Consider the following 13,538-nt stretch of genomic DNA (forward strand, 5'->3'; position numbering starts at 1 on the left):
ACTGCCTCCCGGTAACCGACTGTGGCGGGAGCGCGGTGCGGGACGTGGCGCTCTGTCGCTTTCGAGGCGCGCACTGCTTTCGGTGACCAAAGGCTTGAGGAAAAGTGCTCGGACCCAGCCCTCCAGTCTGCCCAGGGGTCTACCCTCGCCCCCAGTTGTTCCTACTATGTACGTCCCCTTCAGTTCCGCCTCCCCTTTTGTCACAAACAAACGCGTGTTGCAGAATCTGCCGCCTTAAAAACCAGCTGGAGCCCTTTCAGCTTCTCAAGGCCGCTGCCAGCCGTAAGCTCACTACCTCTGTGCCTCCAGGGTCCTCAGAAAAGTTGCCTAGATTCCCTGCGGATCCTTATTCCTACTATAGACTCGCCATTCTTCCTACTGTAGACTGACGGAGCTTTCCTTGCCACCCAGGCACTGGAATGCGCTTCTCAAGGCTACTGGCGGTGGCCACCATGTTGCCAAATGCACTGGTCGGTTCTCTGCCTCTCCACCCTTAGAGCACCATCTGAAGATGTACATCTTATCTTCCACAACACCACCCCCTTGGCTTCCGTGACTTCACACCCGCCTGTGATTTTCCTTCCTCTTTGGCTTCTTTCCTTGGTTGGACCCTCTTCTGCTGTCCCACTGAAACACAGATTGTGTGTCCCCTGACTCGGGCCCTGGACCAAGTATTCTCTCTTCTTGGGCTTTCGAATTGGTCCCATGGCTTTAAGTACAACTAATAACTCCCAGATTTATATTTCCAAGCTAGCTGCCTTTCGGTGCCACACTCAAATCTACGGGCCTGCTTGACTCTCCATGGATAACTGAGTTAGGAACTTAGCAGAGATACATGCTACCTGATATTTTCTCACAGACGACTATGGCCAACACATAACACCTATTAATTCTTGCCCCCCACCCCTTTCCTATTTCAGTAAATGTTGCCATCAGCTACCCACTTGCACAGAGAAAAACAACTAGGAATCATCCTGGACTCCTCTCCTGTGATACCAACACCACATACATCAGCTAGTCCTGTTGATATCTCCAAAACCAGATCTCGAATCCAGTCACTTCTGGCTCTCTCTACTGCTAAAGCCCTACTCTGAGCCACAGGTACGTGTTTTCTGTGGTTGCTATAACAAATCACCACAAACTTAATAGCTGAAAACTGAAACTTATTTTTTCAGTTCCAGAGACCAGAAATTTTAGTATTGCGATGTCTGTATAGCCCTGGCTGGTATGGCTCGGTTGGGTGTTGCTGTTGGTTCAGTACCGGGTCAGGGCACATGCCGGGGTTTCGGGCTCGATCCTCGGCAAGAGAGATGCAGGAGGCAGCTAATTGATGTTCTGCTCTCACATCTATGTTTCTCTTTCTCTCTCACTCTCTCTTCCTCTTTCTTTAAAAAAAAAAAAATCCACATAGGGGAGAATCCTTCTCTTGTTATGGCCAGAATTCCCTGACTTGTGGTCACATCACTGAATCATTGTCTCCCTGGCCATATTGCCTCCTCCTGTCTGTATCAAATTTCCCTCTGCTTCTCTTAAGGACACTTAAGATGGAATTTAGGGCCCACCTGGATAATCCAAATAATCTCCCCATCTTGGTATACTAAAACAATCACATCTACACAGTATTTGTCCAGATAAGGTAATATTCACAGTCTCCAGGGATTATAAGGTGGATATCTTTTTCCAGACCATTTTTTTAGCCTGCCAGACCACCACCATCTTTCTTCTAGCTCATTGCCAGCTCCTCCTAATTGATCTGCCTACAACTTCCACTCAGTGTCACAAAGCAGGAAGCACAACCACAAAGTGCAAATTTTCCACTTAAAACCTTTCAGTGGTTTCTAGTGCAATCTAAAACCCTTACATGGCCTTCAGGCCCTGTGAGATATGACCCTTGGCTGCTTCTCCAGCCACTTCCCTGTCTTCACTTTGTCTACTCTGTCCTAGCTACAGCCACCTTCTTGCTATTTCTCAAGTGTGCCAAGTGTGGTAGAGGGAATCTAATCTCTCCTGAGTGCTCACCCCCAGCTCTTCATGTGGCCGTTTCCTCCTTATGTAAGTCTTAACTCCAAGATCACCCAGTGAGAAACATCCTTTCTATTGTTCTCTGTCCCCCTGTGCACTCTTCTGTCTCCTTCAAAGCACTCATCATTCTCTGAAATCTTACTTGCTTATATATTTGTTGCTGGTATATGAATGTTGGCTATCTCAGGCTTCTTCTCTGTGGCCTAAATAGCCCAAATTATGTGGTGTTTAGTCATAAGCTACCCTTAGGATAAGCCAGTATGCCTTGCTCATACTGTCATCTTGATTTGTGGTACCAACAACTCAACATTGCCTAGTATAAGGTAGCAAGGAAGATCACCCACCTTGTTCCAGATACTTTACTCATTAACGAAGGTAAAACCTTCATGGTCCCTTAATAGACATCTGCAGAATCCTATCTCCTCCGTCCTGTGGATGAAATCACAAGCGGCTTCCATAATCTTGGTTACTCTTAGATAATCAGTCCTTTACTCCCTTTGAGACCCAAGAATACTCTTGGCTCTGTTATGATACTGTTCAAAATAATAAAACTAACCTCCTTAGCCCTCCCAATAACCCTCTCCAAAGAAAACGTTTTATCCAATCATCTTCTCTTCAATGTCTTACCTCATTGAAGTCAGGGATGAGCCAAGTCTCTCAAAATAGTCACCAGCTCCCTCCTTTGTAAGTCCTGAACATCAGCACTAATTTCTTTGGCATGGAGGGGAGGATTTGCTATATTTTTTCTCTGCCATCAGTGCTACCTCAGCCAAATTTGAGACTTAAGAGTTCCATTTTATCATCCCATTAAAAAGACTAAGATTAAATTTGAGATTTTTGCAGCTTTAACTCTGTTGAGTTACACAGTTTACAGTCGGTTGAACCTGCCAATTCTTTTTCACATGTGAAGTTGTTAGCGTAGGTGGCTAGTTAAGGAAGGGAGCAAATGAAATCAGACATTAAGCCTAATAAACTAGGGAGCTGAGTCAGAGTTTAAGCCTGACTTTCTAGGAAGCTATAACATGCATGGCTCCCAAGGGCACCACTGCATCCTCCACCAAAGGGACATACTAACGCTCAAGCAGTCCCCGAGTGGGCAGGAAGAATCTCCTCTGGGAGCAGCCAGTCATTCTCCGCAGATTACCTGGATGTGATGCCATGTGAGTATGTCCAACACCACCACTAGTTGAGGGTATGGACTTTGCTGACCTGTCAAATTTCATTTTATCTTGGTGGATTTTTGTCTTGGGGGAGGGCAGAACTGGAGACAGGGAAGGTCAAAGGAAAGCAGAGAAACAACTGGGATACTTGAGGGAAGGACCACGAGGCACTGAGACGGGGCAAAAGGTTTGGGAGCAGGCAGAAAGGACCACTTCTAAATCCAAATCAGACGACCCTGTCCAAACTCTTCCTCTTTATTATCATTTCGTACTCCACCCCACAACTCCTACCCTGCACTCACCTGGCACCACCTCTTCAGCCTACCCCATCCTCTCCCCTCAGCCCACTCCCTACAAGGTAAAAAGACCCCTTGACACAAGTCCATGGGCATTGTCATCTCACACATGTGCAGCTACTCCCAGGAGGTGAAACTGCAAGAAGGCAGCCCAGCAGAGCTGGTTCTAGAGCCAGGGCCAGGGCCAGAGCCAGAGCCTGTAAAAAATCTAAATCTAAAAGTAAAACCAAACAACACCTAGCCAGTATGTCTCAGTTGGTTGAGTGTTATCCCATGTACCAAATCAAAAGGTTGCCAGTTTGATTTGGTCAGGGCACATACCCAGTTGTAGGTTTGATTCCCAGTTGGGGTGCGTATGGGAGGCAGCCAATCAATCTCTCTCTTTCTCCCCCCTGTCTTCCTTCCTCTCTCTTTCATATCAATAAAAACATTAAAACGAAAAATACCCCACACAAATAAGTCAGCGTGTTTTTCATTACCACCAGACCCTGTCAACTGTAAACAGTGTCAGTGTTAAAACACTTCTCCCAGGCAAAATCCCCCAGTGGTCTAAGTTCTGAACAATTATAGAATAATGGTTTAGTTTGTCTATCTCAAGATCCTTATACTTCAATTAGCACATTATCATTTACCCTTTAATAAACATTATATTCTACATGGAAGTTAATTTGGAGAATTCCCATTATTGAGGCAGCTCTGGACACAGGCCCACTCAGCTACACATATTCACTTCCAAAGTGTTTCTAACAGTTTGGTTTGGAACCATTTGGGCTCATTTTGCACAGACTGGAGGTACCACATATAGCCGAGTTTAAACAGTGGATTTGAAATAAACCTGAGCACATTGCTGTGAAGATGGAAGATCAGCTTGGGTTAAACGATTCCGTCATTCTTCATAGCCACTTGCTTGGAAGCCAAACAGTGAAACCAAGTGTGAACTGCAAAGTGCAATGTATTTGGGGAGTAGAAATTTTAGGTTACACATGAAATGTTTTACTGAATTGGAACATTTTTTAACACTAAAAAATCTAGAGTGAATGAATCTAGGAAATAAAGCATTTCATCAGAAGTACAATTTAATCCAATGTCATCTTTAAAACTTTTCCGATCCTGCCGAGGCCGTCTTAAAGGCTGTGTCTTCTTGCTACCTGGCAACATTTCCAAAGCATCTTGCTCTCTAACACCCCTGACTTTCTAGTGCACCATCTCTGGTCCACTTTTGACCCCACTAGAACTCCAGCCTGCCTCCTTGTCTCTGACTCATTCCGCCTCTGTCCTCCCTCCCCACCTTGCCCACCTTCCAGTTCAGGTTCTACCACAGTAGTCACTCCCCTGGCACACACCCTTATGCCCTTGTCCCCTCTTCCTGAATCTTAATCACTGGGCAAGAAGCCTTTGCTACTGTCCTGAACACTCACATGACCGACCACTTACTGGGCACGACCGCATTCCCCCTCCCCAACTCCCTCTCCCCACATATTCACCCAGCCGTGTCCATTTTGCCTACCACCAATTTTCTCTTGACTTCAGGGGTTTTAACCTGGGATTCCAGTGGATACAACTCAGGGTCCCACGAATTTTGATGAAAACAATTTCCATCTTTATCTTCGCTAACCTCTAGCTGAGCATTTCCTTCCATTAATAATGGAGCCAGCAAACCACAGTAGTATTACACATTATAGTTGTAAACGTTTCAGAATGTCATTTATACTTATCACTAATTCAAGTGATACTATAGCTTATTTAATGTGTTGATGAATAAGTACGCATATTACAATATCACAAATTAATTTTAATATTTTGATAACAGAATTTCAGCATAATTAGTTTCCTCTGTAATCCTATATATTTTATCTCATGCATTTAAAAATATCGAGGGGCCCAGCCGGGCGTGGCTCAGCAGTTGAGCGTCAACCTAGGATCCAGGCGATCAGGGTTCAATTCCCGGTCAGGGCACATGCCTGGGTTGTGGGCTCGATCAATGAATCTCTCATCATTGATGTTTCTCTCTCTCTCTCTCTCCCTTTCCTTTCCTCTCTCTGGAATCAATAAAGATTTAAAAAAAAAAAAAAAAAATTGAGGGAACTTCCTCAGCATTGTAAAAGGCATGTATGAAAAACACAGAACTAACATCAGAATAAATGGGGAAAGACTAAAAGATTGTCTTTTTTCCTTTGTTTCCCTTGTCTGAGGAGATATGTGGGCAAAAATATTGCTATGAGAGATGTCTGAGATTTTACTGCCTATATTTTCTTCTAGGATTTTTATGGTTTCGTGACTCACAGTTAAGTCTTTTATACATTTTGAGTTTATTCTTGTGTATAGTGTAAGTTGGTGGTCTAGTTTCAATTTTTTACACATACCTGTCCAATTTTCCCAACACCATTTTTTTGAAGAGACTGTCTTTACTCCGTTGTATGCTCTTGCCTTCTCTGTCAAATATAAATTGATCATAAAGGCATGGGTTTATTTCTGGGCTCTCTCTTCTGTTCCTATATGCCTGTTCTTATGCCAGTACCAGGCTGTTTTGATTACAATGGACTTGTAGTATATCAGTTTGATATCAGGTATGGTGATCTCTCCAACTTTGTTCTTCTTTTGCAAGATTGCTGAGGCTGTTCGGGGTCTTTTTTTGTTCCATATAAAACTTTGAAGTATTTGTCTAGATCTGTGAAATTTGTAACTCTTATTTTATTAGGAATTGCATTGAATCTATAGGTTGCTTTGGGTAGTATGGATATTTTAATGATGTTAATTCTTCCTGTCCATGAACTTGGTATATGCTTCCACTTGTTTGTATCTTCCTCAATTTCTTTCTTCAATGTCCTATAGTTTTCTGACTACAGGTCTTTTACCTCCTTGGTTACATTTATTCCTGTTTTTTTGTTGTTGTTACAATGGTAAATGGGATTTTTTTAAAAAATTCTCTTTCTGGTAGTCCATTATTAGTATATGAAAGTGCCATCAATTTCTGAATATTAATTTTGTATTTTGTTAAATTCATTTGTTAGATCCAATAGTTTTTTGATGGAGTCTTTAGGGTTTTCTATGTACAATATCATGTCATCTAAAAATAATGACAGTTTTCTTTCCTCATTTCCAATTTGGGTGTCTTTTATTTCTCTTGTCTGATTGATGTGGCTAGGGCTAGGACTTCCAGCACTATGTTGGATAAGACTGGTGAAAACCACATCCCTGTCTTGTTCCTAATCTTAAGGGAAATGCTTTTAGGTTTTGCCTATTGAGTGTGATGTTGGCTGTAGGTTTTCATATATGGGCTTTATTATGCTGAGGTATGATCCCTCTATTCCCACTTTTCTGAGACTTTTAATTATATGTGGGTGCTTGATTTTATCAAATGCTTTATTCACCTCAGTTTTTAAAAACAAACAAAAAACATGAGAAGCTTTCTGTGAGCTTCACCACAGAGTCAGAGAGGTTCAAGATGTTGAGAAGCCCAGCAGCCCTGAATCATTCTCATCAGTACTGCACACCCTGTAATTTCTGTTTTTCCAAACAAACCCAAGTCCTTCCTTGTTCCTGTAGTCTCCTGCAGGGAGCATTCCATTTTGCTGATCACCTTTATAGCAAAACGTCTCCCAAAGAACCTTAATATGCGCTGCCACCACGTGGTCTGCCCTCCATCCTCAGCAGAACCCTGCTCCAATGGGTCGTCGTCGTCCATCTTCCTGCCTCTCTGCAGTGCTGGATGGTGGATCCCTCTCTTGTCTACACCCCTCCACGCGGCTTCCAGGGCAGCACACTGTCCTGTTTCTCTCCTCCCCACTGGCCGTTCTTTCTCAGCCTTCTAACCTGCTTCCTCTTTCTCAGATTTCCCCGGTGTCCCAGGGCTCAGCCCCTGCCCTGTAGCCACTTTCCGGGTGAGCTCACCACGTTTCATGGCCTTATACACCAGCTGTTTGTTGGCCGACAACCTCCCAACTTACAGCCTCCCACTGGCGCTGTTCCCTGTCCAGACGCGCATGTAACTGCTTATTTGGTTCCTCCGACTGCGTCTCAGACTCCAAGGCTGACAGCTGCGGGTTCCCAGACTCCACAGTCTCAGCAGGGAGAGAGCATTCCCCCCTTGCTCAAGTCAAAGATCCTCGATCTACGGGCCACCCCTTCACTTCTTGCATGTCACCCGTCCCTGTTGGCTCCACCTTCAAAATTCACTCTGTCACCACCTGGCCCACTGCCATCCGGCCCAGCCAGGGGCTGCAGTGGTCCCCGCTTCAGCCCCGCACTCCACTCCGCGGCCTGCCCTGTACAGAGGGCCTCCTGCTCCGGGATTCTACTCCATGGCTCCCTGACTCTGCTCACCTCAATAAGGTCCCTGGCAAACCGAGTCCAAAACTCCCATGTTGGTAGGAGCAGTCGCGGAAGCGGGAACTTGGCAACCTGCGTGGACGCAGGAACGCAGAAACTTGGCAACCTACGAACCACAAAGTTACCACAAGCTCCTGCCAAGCCTTAAACCACCAGTGAGCACACCTGTACCTCACTCCAGGAACGACAGAAAGAACAAATAAGATTGATCTTTACCCAACTCCCCACTCCCCGCCCCCTCACGTTGGACTAAGCCCTGTAAAAACAGCCTGTACTTCCTCGGGGGTGGTGACTGCCCATTGAGCCTCTCCCCACCTGCACCCAGGTGGTTTTCAATAAATCTGTTTTTAACTCTCAAAAAGCCTCCTAGGTGTCTCCCTTGACAAACCTCCCTAACAACCTCTGCGCTGCAAGGGGGCCGGAGGGGCTCTGAGCCGCCGGCGCCCCCACCCTCCTTCGCGCGTCACCGGCTGCGCGCCCCACGGCGGGCGCATAGTTGCTAATTCCGGCCTGCTCTGCGGGACCCTGGGCTCCTGCAGGGGACTTTTTCTCCCCTCCTTCCCGGGGCGCGGGCGGCGGCGCACAGTCGAAGTCCTGCGGAACAGAAGTCCGAGGCCGGCTGGGCTGCCAGAAGAGTTGCGTCCCTTCTGCTCTCCCAGTGCCCGCGACCTCCCTGCAGCCGGGGGTCCGGGGCGGGGAGACACGGAGGGATCACCACTGGGCTGCAGCGTAGCGCCCGGTCGGCCTCGGCTGCGGGATATCTGCCCCGCAGGGTTGGGCTCCCGCGAGCTGATCCGGACCTCAGGTTTTCCGACCGGTCTGGCGGGGAGAGACGCCACCCCCGCCGCCCTCGTCCTGTCCCCCAAGGGCCCTCCGGTCCTCCCCCGCCCTCCCTCCAGTAGACCCTGCCCGGGGAACTGTAGCGCAGGCATCGGTACAGGTACGGATACAGTCAGAAGGCTACACGGGGAGGAAACGGCGAAGGTGTCAGGATGGCCGAGTGGTCTAAGGCGCCAGACTCAAGGGATCGCCTTGCCTGCGGGTATTCTGGTCTCCATATGGAGGCGTGGGTTCGAATCCCACTTCTGACACACGCTTTTTGTTTTCGTTTTCTGTCGGTATTCTCTCCCTAGACTTCAGAGCCAGCTCGCTGTCCACCGCACGTATCTCTGGGTCTGCAGAAGCTAAAACGCCGCCAGGGGAAGAGGGATTCAGTCTAAGCTTCGGAAATGCGCCAGGTGCTAACCACGCCTACAAGTTGCGTCACATGTCAGAAACTTAACTCATTAGAGAGGACAGCGCCAGTATCTCCCTGGTGGTCTAGTGGTTAGGATTCGGCGCTCTCACCGCCGCGGCCCGGGTTCGATTCCCGGTCAGGGAAGTACCTTTTTACCACGCCCCCACCTTCACGTTAAAACATATTTCATCATTTTCTCTTTTGGAAGGAAGTTATTATCAGAGGTGAGCGTTATTATGGTAAAACAGCTTCCTCTGTGTGTAAGGCGTTATTCAAAGCTACAAGCAATTGTCCTGGCAGAGGCAGTTACAGTGAAGAGAATGGTGTAACTTTGATATATCAGTACCAGTGGCATCTCATCAAAACTGTGGACCCGCTGAAAGAACCACATCCTCTTTCAATGCAAGTCCTGTCTTTTTTGTCTCCATGTCACCTACAACAGAAGCTCTTGGTTACAGCTTATGAATGAAACTAAACATCACTGGCCAGCAAAACCAAAGGTCCTCAACCTCCAGTACACCAGGCCCAGGGAAATGTGAGTGAGCCTGCGAGTGCCCCACGAACAGTACTAACAGACTGATACTATTGCAACTAAATTCTCAGAGTGTTTCCTCATTTGATCAAGTAAGAACAGGAGAAATAATTTTGTAGCTCAACTTTTTACAGTTTTCTACCCCCAAACACACACAGGTACAGTCAGCACTTTCTTCTCAGTTATATTCAGATTTGGGGCTTTCAGCCACATTGACTCTCTCACCACCGCTCTCACACGTGTGGAGTCCAGACTGGAACTGCTGTGGGATGATAGTGGGACTGTGTTCCCAGCCCACTGTTGGTACAACCTTGTGGGTTCCAGGGGTCAGTATGGCTGCTCCTTTCCAGGTGGTTGTCCCTGCCTCCATTTCCTGCACTTTCTTCACCACACACACCCACCCACCCACCCACACACACACAGCCCCTCCCCCCGCTTTGTAAACCCTAGCATGTTGGTGGGTGCAACCAGGACAGCAGCAGAGACTGCACTCAATTGTAGGGACCAGGCCCACATGGAAGGGTTGGGAAAAAATTTGCATGGCTGCCTCAAAGCTTTCCATGAGGGGAGAAGGTGAGAGAGATTTTGTGCCATTCTCTTACCTGTGGGGCTCAGAAGCCAAGCTTGGGAAGTTTTCACCAGGGCCTGGCCACCTCTCCTCCCCTTCCCCTCCCTCACTGCCCAGGTAATTGACTAGAGAAAACAAGAGTTGTAATCATGAGGGACACCTGTGGCTACACTTTTTTTCTTATATTTTGTGAACTTTCTTCGGCCAGTAACCAGAGTCTCGGGTCTCTGCGTCTATACTACTCTGTCCCAGGTTCCTGGGCATAGCCTGAGCTGAAGCAGGAAACCTCAGTGTCCGTGGCTCACAAGGTCACTCTCTCCTGAACTGGAAACAGTAACAACTTTGGAACAAGTAAGGTGAGCTTGTACCAACAGGTTTTTTGTGGTGCTCACCAAACTTGGGTCATTGGAAGTTCTCATCCCTCTGGAATCTCAGGTTGGTTTTCTGACCCTAAGTCCAGTAAAATGGCCATCTGAACACTGCAGGCTTTTTTCCTGAGGATGAGGCTATTACTGTCCAAACTGAGACAAAAGCCACAACACTGGCTGTTTCACATACATGGAGAAAAAAACAATCTGTCCCTGTTCCCTGTGATCACCTCCATGACTTCCTGTGACAAACACCGACAAAAAGGATAACTGTGGCAAACACTTGGGGTGTTGGTGTCTGACTTTCCAAGTACAGATATAACTTAAAGTGTGAGTGACAGTTACTGCGAAAGTTAAGGTTACTGTATGTTTAGGGTTAAATTGAGATTTAGGGTTAGCATTAACATTAGAGTAAACTTAGGGGTTTATTTTTGCATAAATTTTAGAGTGATCTTTAGGTTCAGAGTAAAGTTTAGGGTTAGGTGTGTGTGCTAATGGCGTGTGTGCTTTTGTGACGGCCTTCAGGGTCTGTCTCCAGCCTCTCCTCTCACTTCCCCTCCTTACCTCCTTGACTTAGCTCCAGCTTTGCTGAACTTGTGGCTCTTTTCAGAAAATGCCAGGCCCTCTCCACCCCCTGGCCTGCAGTTAGAAGTATAGACTCGGCTTAGATCTCACCTTTTCCAGGAAGCCCTCACTCCCATGCCGGAGCTCCCACCGCAGTGCTCCTCATCCTGAGGCCTATGTTACATGCTGTGCCCCTCCCCTCTCACCCAAGTGAGGCCCACTTCCCTGAAGTGGGCAGCTCACGCCCAGACAAGGCACTGAGCAGCACTGCCTCTCCTTGTGGGGAGGTCAGTCCTCTGCACTGCTTTCTCCATTTTTCTGGATGCTTGAGGACAGCTTTGGTCTATCTTCAACACTCCCTGCCAGTTGTCAGTCTTTTTATTTTCAGATAATGCCTGATGGAGCCTAGGCTGAGCACTCGCCTTGGCAACAGTATCTAGCCTGAGTTTAGTGAATCGTTTCATTTTCACCACATTTGCTTTCATTTATGAAATACTGTTTATGGAAAGCAATGCAAGATTTTCTGTGACGTACACCAGTCATCTCATAAAATTAATTCACACGAGTAAGGGAAGTAAATCAATTTAGAAAAAGGTTGGTAAATGGCTGCTTGGGTGGTGTGCATGGTGACAGACACATGCACACATACACCCACACATGTGTGCAACCTTGAAGGTCACCGTGCACGAGAGAACCCTGCCATTAGTGCAGCTCAGTGCTTGGGTCGTGAGATGCAGGGTACTACCTACCTGTGTGACCGGGAGAAAATTAGTTTTCTATTTCTTAGCTTACTCACCTGGGAGAAGAAGATAACAAAACTGGGCCATAAAAGCAAATGATTTCATTTCCCAGACGCAAATCTCTCTTCCTGCTCATACAATATGGAAATAACTTGCTGGAAAGGACCCCAGAGCCGGAATCATACTTTTTATATTAGAGATCAGAGATCTGAGGTATACAGAGGTTAAGTGACCAACATGAGGTCACATTGCAATTTAATGTCAAATTCAAGACCCAAATCCAGGTTTCCCCTCGCCCCCGCCACCTGGTTCCCTATTCTGAACCCCTACCCCTTACAAAACACACACACACGATATAAAGACATCTTGAAATAATGGAAAAGCAAATAAGAACAAGATAAAGTCCATATTGGATTTTGGAGCATTAACAATGTTAACTAGGGAAGTAATGTACCTAGAAGCTGAGAAAATACGTTACAGGGTTTTCCATGATGTCGTCATTCCCTCCTTGCTCTTTATTTAGGTTAGATGCAAGGATCCAGGAGCCAGGCAGGCCACACAAGTTTAGATAAATCATCTTTGGTCACAATATATGTATAATAAAACCTGCTTAAATAGAGACCAGATCCAGTCACCACTTCACCCTCTGTGGATCATGAGAAAACAGCTTCAACACGATTTCAAGGGGAATAGTTACCCATATTTTTAAAAATGTATCTTTATTGATTTCAGAGAGAGGAAAGGAGAGGGAGAGAGAGAGAGAGATAGAAACATCAATGATGAGAGAGTCATTGATGGGCTGTCTCTTGCATGCCCCCAACGGGGGATTGAGCCCGCAACCCAGGCATGTGCCCTGACTGGGAATCGAACCCTGATCTCCTGGATCCTAGGTCGCCGCTCAACCGCTGAGCCACGCCCAGCCAGGCTACCCATATTTTTTAAATGAAATTTTCAAACACTTTAAAAATGATTTCAGCAGAGCAATTTGCATATAGGATGTAGTCCTTGCAATGACACAGTACAGTGTTTTCCTTATTTAAAAAAAAAAAGAAGCCCTACTCTTATCTTTGCAAGTGAGCTGAACATTTTTATAACTGACCTAGTGAGAGGCAGACTTACCAGATTTATAGATGAACCAAAGTGCACAGAATCAGTAAATGTTAACCAAAATTCTCAAAGAAATGTAATGTGGGTAGATATTATGCCCTTCACTTAAATATATATGTATAAATATGTGTGTGTGTATAATTTATATGTAGCAACTGAAAAATATCTGGTCAAACAGAAGCTCATATGAGATGTTTCAATTGATCATAAGCTCAATGTCACTGGTAAGATGTGGCTGCCGGGGGAGGGGGGGGGAAAGAAAAATCTTTAAGGCAATGTTAAAGTACAATGTTCAGTAACATTAAGTACAGTAACATCCCTCTGTACTCTCCACCCACCAGCCAATACCAAAAGCCTGGTGCAGTTATGGGAGCCACACTGTCAGAGGGACGGAAATTGGCATCTGTCCAGGAGAGTCATGGGTCAGTGGGAAAGGGGGAGGGTCTGTAACATGAGTCCAATGGGGAATGAGTGAGGGCACCTGCTCCAGGGCCAAGAAAGCCTTCTTCAAACGTAAGATGCACACCAGCTCTGGCACCCGTGTGCCCCTGATCAGCTCCCAGGAATGCTTTTGAAAGGACTCTGCACAGGAGGTTAGACTCCTCCACAGCATCT

At 46.4% G+C, this 13,538-nt stretch overlaps 1 long non-coding RNA gene across 1 annotated transcript; it reads left to right on the forward strand.

Annotated features, from left to right (window-relative positions):
- The first annotated feature begins 5 nt into the window (after positions 1-5).
- Positions 6-8,163, forward strand: LOC308556805. Its single transcript, XR_013998761.1, has 3 exons — positions 6-168; positions 921-1,101; positions 7,310-8,163. It is a non-coding gene; the product is annotated as an uncharacterized lncRNA (long non-coding RNA).
- Positions 8,164-13,538: the final 5,375 nt, after the last annotated feature.

The sequence above is a fragment of the Miniopterus schreibersii genome, assembly GCF_964146895.1.
Source record: "Miniopterus schreibersii genome assembly, chromosome: 4".
NCBI lineage: Eukaryota > Metazoa > Chordata > Mammalia > Chiroptera > Miniopteridae > Miniopterus > Miniopterus schreibersii.